At 39.5% G+C, this 6,635-nt stretch overlaps 1 protein-coding gene across 1 annotated transcript in view; it reads right to left on the bottom strand.

Annotated features, from left to right (window-relative positions):
- The window catches only part of HMGCLL1 (3-hydroxymethyl-3-methylglutaryl-CoA lyase-like 1), a 122,177-nt gene extending 115,971 nt beyond the window's left edge, over positions 1-6,206 (bottom strand). Inside the window, exon 1 of the mRNA XM_010848540.1 lies at positions 6,160-6,206. The gene's annotated coding sequence lies outside the window, so the exon portion shown is untranslated. The remainder of the gene's footprint in view (positions 1-6,159) is intronic.
- Positions 6,207-6,635: the final 429 nt, after the last annotated feature.

The following is a 6,635-nucleotide window of genomic DNA, read 5'->3' as shown; positions in this document are numbered from 1 at the left end:
ACCCGAGGAATTGATGCTTTTGAACTGTGGTGTTGGAGAAAACTCTTGAGAGTCCCTTGGACTGCAAGGACATCCAACTAGTCCATTCTAAAGGAGATCAGTCCTGGGTGTTCATTGCAAGGACTGATGCTAAAGCTGAAACTCCAGTACTTTGGCCACCTCATGAAAGAGTTGACTCATTGGAAAAGACCCTGATGCTGGGCGGGATTGGGGGCAAGAGGAGAAGGAGACGACAGAGGATGAGATCACCAACTCGATGGACATGAGTTTGAGTAGACTCTGGGAGTTGGTGATGGACAGGGAGGCCTAGCGTGCTGTGATTCTTGGGGTCACAAAGAGCCTGACATGACTGAGCGACTGAACTGAACTGGCCTGTAGCCAACCAGGCTCCTCTGTCTCTTCAACTTTCTAGGCAAGAATTCTAGAGTGGGTTGCCATTTTCTCCTTGAGGGGTCTTCCTAACCCAGGTATCAAGTTGCACCTCCTGTGTCTCCTGCACTGGCAGGCAGAATCTTTACCATTGAGCCACCTCAGAAACCCTTCAGATACTCCACATTACACATTTTTAGACATCTTACTAATATTTTGTTGTTATCTGCATACAATAATCTCTCCTAAATACTTATACCTTGAATGTGTTCTCCAGACAACAGCAACGGTAAAAGTATAGTTTGAGCATTAAGTGCTCGTTCAAATTTCCTGAGAGTATTGGAATTTCAAGATAATGCATATGAGTATACATTTTGCAAATAAACTATAAAATTTGTCATTGGGGAATACAAAATTTAATTTTAAAATATCATGAAATCTTTAAAATGATCTGTTAAAATGCCTCCCAATTTTTGAATATTAACATTTCAAAAGGTTATACACTTACAATATATTTAATATTATAGCATTAAAAATGAAGGAGATGCAGACCAAACACATCTTACACATCAGCTAGTAGTGGAAGATATGTGTGTGCGTGTGTGTTTATGTGTGTGTGTGTGTGTGTGTACATATCAAAAATACAAAATAATACAAATACCATGTGATCTGAAGTTGTATGAAACACATAAAGAAATATTTTTCTTTTCAACCTAGAATAATGACCAATATTTAAGCCAACCCTTATCTAGGCGAAGTGTAAATAACTCAGGGGCCTTTTTTTAAAGGAACAAAATATTTTTTTAAAGGAGAAAAGGCCTTTTTTTTAAAGGAGCAAAATATTTTTTTAAAGGAGAAAAGGCCTTTTTTTTAAAGGAGCAAAATCTAATCACTGGTGAACTTTTTATTCTCTTCCTAGAACAAGTACAATTACAAATATATCACACTGTAAAGTTCAATAAGTACCAAAGCAGCATTTACTATAAAATTTTTATGTGATGGTCTCATACAGATTAATGACACATACTTTTACCTTTATTATTTTTAACTCAGTAAGAGGTGAGTCATTAAGGAGACTGCAAACTTCCTGAGTGGAGTTGAGTTGTTGTGCATCTTTAAAATTATTCAGTGCATCAAGGTGGCTCTGGTGAAGATGAGGCAATTGTATTGTGTGATGGAGCTGAATTACTCAGAGTTGAAGTTAGTACTGTTTTTAAATGGCAAATGTGTTTAGAGTAGAATCTAAAATTCATGTAAGAAAAAGGTAAGATACTCCCTCTTTACAGAATTATCTGCAAAATTATATAACTTAGCCATTTTTTGTGCCACTGGATCCTGTAACCTAAATATAAAATTCTGCTTTGTCTCTTCTCCTTTTTGTCCTGGTGGTCTAGGCAATAGGACCAAGTCAAGCATCATCAATGGTGAGCTTTAACCACTTTTCCTGCCTTCCCTCCACTCACTTGCTAACGAGCTCAAATTATTTCCCTCCTCTGCCATCAGATGGGGCTTCCTAGGGGGCACTGTGGTGAGTAATCCACCTGCCAGTGCAGGAGACGCAGGAGACACGGGTCCAATCCCTGGGTCAGGAAGATCCCCTGGAGAAGGAAATGGCAACGGGCTCCAGTATTCTTGCCTGGAAAATTCCATGGACAGAGAAGCCTGGCAGCCTCCAGTCCATGGGGTCGCAAAGAGTCAGACATGACACTCACGCCATCTAACAAGAGGACTGTACCTGATTCCTTGTCATCATGTATGAAGTAAAAGGAGGAAGGTGAGAAGAGGCAGGAAAAAGAAAATAAGATAACCAGGGAAACCTAAGTAATTTAGAAGGTCATGAAGTTGGAGAGGGAAGAGATAGGTCCAGGAGCTATGTTTTGGTGGTAATATTTCATATTGGAGTACAGTTGATTCACAATGTTTTGTTAGATTTACAGAAAAGTGATTCCATTATATACATATGTACATATATATATATATGTATACACATATATATATTTATATTCTCTTCCAAATCCTTCTCCCATTTAGGTTATTACAAAATAATGAGTAGATTTCCCTGTGCTATACAGTAGGTCTTTGTTGATTATTTTATATATAGGACTGTGTGGATGTTAATCCCCAAATCTTAATTTTACTCATGTGTGAACGAGGTACACTTTGTTACTTGAACAACACTGTGTTCTCCAAGAATATTGGTATAAATACTGTAATATATTTAATATCTATAAAATATATTATATAAAATAAAATAAAAACAAATACCCAATAGTTGTCAGTTAGTAACTGGCAACCCACTCCAGTACTCTTGCCTGGGAAATCCCATGGACGGAGGAGCCTGGTGGGCTACAGTCCATGGGGTCGCTAAGAGTCGGATACGACTGAGCAACTTCACTTTCACTTTTACTTTCATGCATTGGAGAAGGAAATGGCAACCCACTCCAGTGTTCTTGCCTGGAGAATCCCAGGGACAGGGGAGCCTGGTGGGCTGCTGTCTATGGGGTCGCACAGAGTCGGACATGACTGAAGCGACTTAGCAGTAGCAGCAGCAGCAGCTAAGCCATATCCGACTCTTTGTGACCCTGTGGACTACACAGTCCAGGCTCCTCTGTCCTCTACTATCTCCTGGAGTTTGCTCAAGTTCATGTCCATTGAGTTGGTGATGCTATCTAACCATCTCTTCCTCTGCTGCCCCCTTCTCCTTTCGCCTTCAATCTTTCCCAGTATCAGGGTCTTTTCCAATGAGTCAGATTTTTTGCATCAGGTGATCCAAGTATTGGAGTTTCAGCTTTAGCATCAGTCCTTTTAATGAGTATTCAGGGTTGATTTCCTCAACGATTGACTAGTTTGATCTCCTTGCAGTCCAAAGCACTCTCAAGAGTCTTCTCCAACACCACAATTCAAAAACATCAATTCTTTAGCACTCAGTCTTCATTATGGTCCAACTTTCACATCTGTACATGACCACTGGAAAAACCATAGCTTTGACTAGACAGACCTTTGTTGGTAAAGTGATGTCTCTGCTTTTTAATGTGCTAAGTTTATCATAGCTTTTCTTCTAAGGAGCAAGTGTCTTTTAATTTCATGGCTGCAGTCACCATCTGCAGTGATTTTGGAACCCAAGAAAATAAAATGTGTCATTGCTTCCATTTTTTCCCCCTTCTATTTGCCATGAAGTGATAGGACCAGATGCTATGATCTTAGTTTTTTGAATGTTGAATTTCAAGCCAGCTTTTTCACTCTCCTCTTTGACCCATATCAATAATAAGAAGTCTTGGTCATTGTTGCAAGAGAAAATAACATTCTTTCTTTCTTTCTTTTAATGTGACTGTGACACATCTTAGTTGTAGCACATGGCATCTAGTTCCCTGAACCAGGGGTTGAACCCAGACCCCTTGCATTAGAAGCATGGAATCTTAACCACTGGACCACCAGGGAAGTCCTAAGACAGGCTTTCTTAATGAGATATCATTCTTTTTTTTTTTTTTTTTCATCAGGTCAATATACTTCATCCTCCAATATTCATAATACACAACTCAAAAGCTCTTCTTGCTACTGGCTTGTAAAATTCGCATGGTGAATCTGTGTTAAATACAATATTGGCAAAGACAGCCTCAGTCTCTGAGGATAATCCATCACTCCTCAAAAAAAGAAAAAAAAAGAAAGAAGACATTCTCAACAACCAGCTTGATTTCCACATCTGTTTTCCACCATAGTTCTCTCTGTGTATATCTATCTATCTATATTCACTCTTACCAAAGTTTGTATAATTTATACTGATATATGTATTTCTCTCCCTGACTAAATTCTTTCTCTATGAAGACTTCACATAAAAGGGACATTTAATAATTGGTTGTTTAATTGAACTGAAATCTCTTCTCCTTGCCCTTTATTCTAGTTTACATTCAATTTGAGTTCAATCCACTTTGAATCATGATTCTTATTCTCCACCAATTCTAAGATTTTATTGTTAGTCAATAATGTTTTAATGATAAAGGCAAATATTTGCTTTATGCCAGTCTATAGGGCAGGTCTCTATGTGTTAAGATGCATGCATTATCTCTTTAAACACTTTTTAACCATCCAATGAGAGGGACTGTTTCTGTCAAAGAAGAAGTAGACAGAGATGGAAAGGATGAGAAAAATCACCCAGTAAGTGCAGGGGATGGGATGGACCCCAAGCATGCTCTCTAATTCCTCCTGGATAAGTACATCCTCCTCATCCTCTAAATATCTTCTCTCTCCTCCTCTTAGCCATTGCAAAGTTTTTCTGCATCATAATGTCAAGAGAAGAGTTCCTAGAAAGATCTTCCCCTCAGGTTGAATGGTTTTAAGAGTATTTGTTTTTGTCTAATCCAGTGTCTCCTAAACTTGATTTATCATCAAAACTATTTGAGGTTCTTCAAGAAAAAAAAAAAAAAGATTTATTGGACTCATCTGCACAGAATCTGTTCTGAATCTGTTCAGTGGAGGACCCAGGAATCTGTTCCTAAAAATTCTCAGAAGATGTTAGTCAGTCAGTCAGTTCAGTCGCTCAGTCGTGTCCAACTCTTTGCGACCCCATGAATCACAGCATGCCACGCCTCCCTGTCCATCACCATCTCCCAGAGTTCACTCAAACTCACGTCCATCGAGTCGGTGATGCCATCCAGCCATCTCATCTGTTGTCCCCTTCTCCTCCTGCCCGCAATCCCTCTCAGCATCAGAGTCTTTTCCAATGAGTCAACTCTTCGCATGAGGTGGCCAAAGTACTGGAGTTTCAGCTTTAGCATCAGTCCTTCCAAAGAAATCCCAGGGCTGATCTCCTTCAGAATGGACTGGTTGGATCTCCTTGCAGTCCAAGGGACTCTCAAGAGTCTTCTCCAACACCACAGTTCAAAAGCATCAATTCTTCAGCGCTCAGCTTTCTTCACAGTCCAACTCTCACATCTATACATGACCACTGGAAAAACCACAGCCTTGACTAGACAGACCTTTGTTGGCAAAGTAATGTCTCTGCTTTTGAATATGCTATCTAGGTCGGTCATAACTTTTCTTCCAAGGAGTAAGCGTCTTTTAATTTCATGGCTACAGTCACCATCTGCAGTGAATTTGGAGCCCCAAAAATAAAGTCTGACACTATTTCCACTGTTTCCCCATCTATTTCTCATGAAGTGATGGGACCAGATGCCATGATCTTCATTTTCTGAATGTTGAGCTTTAAGCCAACGTTTTCACTCTCCTCTTTCACTTTCATCAAGAGGTTCTTTACTTCACTTTCTGCCATAAGGGTAGTGTCATCTGCATATCTGAGGTTATCGATATTTCTCCCAGCAATATTGATTCCAGCTTGTGCTTCTTCCAGCCCAGCATTTCTCATGATATACTCTGCATATAATTTAAATAAGCAGGGAGACAATATACAACCTTGATATACTCCTTTTCCTATTTGGAACCAGTCTGTTGTTCCATGTCCAGTTCTAACTGTTGCTTCCTGACCTGCATATAGGTTTCTCAAGAGGCAGGTCAGAAGATGTCAAGATACCAACAATTCTGGGAATCACAGTGGTTTCATTCTCAAAGACTGCCACTTAGGCTGGTGGGAGAAGAAATCAATGCATCCAAGAGACCCTCACTTCAACACGGGAAGCCTCACTTCATTTTTATTCAGACGTGACTCCAGATTTTGTGGATCCAAAATTATTGCAATTTGGAAGGGAACCTTTTTCAAAAATCTCTAATGTTATTAAATTTTACTAAAACACATGACTAGAAAATCAATCCTAAAAGAAGTCAATCCTGAATACTCACTGCATGGATTAATGCTGAAGCTAAAGCTTCAATACGTTGACCATATGATGCCAAGAGCCATCTCATTGGAAAAGACCCTGATGCTGAGAAAGATTGAAGGCAGGAGGAGAAGGGGACGGCAGAAGATGAGATGGTTGGATGTCATTGCCGACTAGATGGACATGAGTTTGAGCAAGCTTGGGGAGATGGTGAAGGACAGGAAGCCTGGTGTGCTGCAGTCCATGGGGTCATGGAGAGTCAGACATAGCTGGGCAATTGAACAAAACAAGATCATATATGGAGATTCTAAATAAAGTTACATTATGGGTGAAATTAAAACAAATAACATTTTGGAGACTCCCAACACGGATGAAATTGCCTACCCTTGATCTTAGCAACTTATTATCAAGGTAGTTAATCTATCTGAAATAAAGATTTCAGGGATTTCTTTTCCTTAACACTTGAGATCAGTTTGGCATAAACTGATTCTTATTCTT

The sequence above is a fragment of the Bison bison genome, unplaced genomic scaffold (genome assembly GCF_000754665.1).
Source record: "Bison bison bison isolate TAMUID 2011002044 unplaced genomic scaffold, Bison_UMD1.0 scf7180017864270, whole genome shotgun sequence".
Taxonomy (NCBI): domain Eukaryota; kingdom Metazoa; phylum Chordata; class Mammalia; order Artiodactyla; family Bovidae; genus Bison; species Bison bison.
The sequence above is the reverse complement of the archived record's forward strand: the minus strand, read 5'-3'. Positions and strand labels throughout refer to the sequence as shown.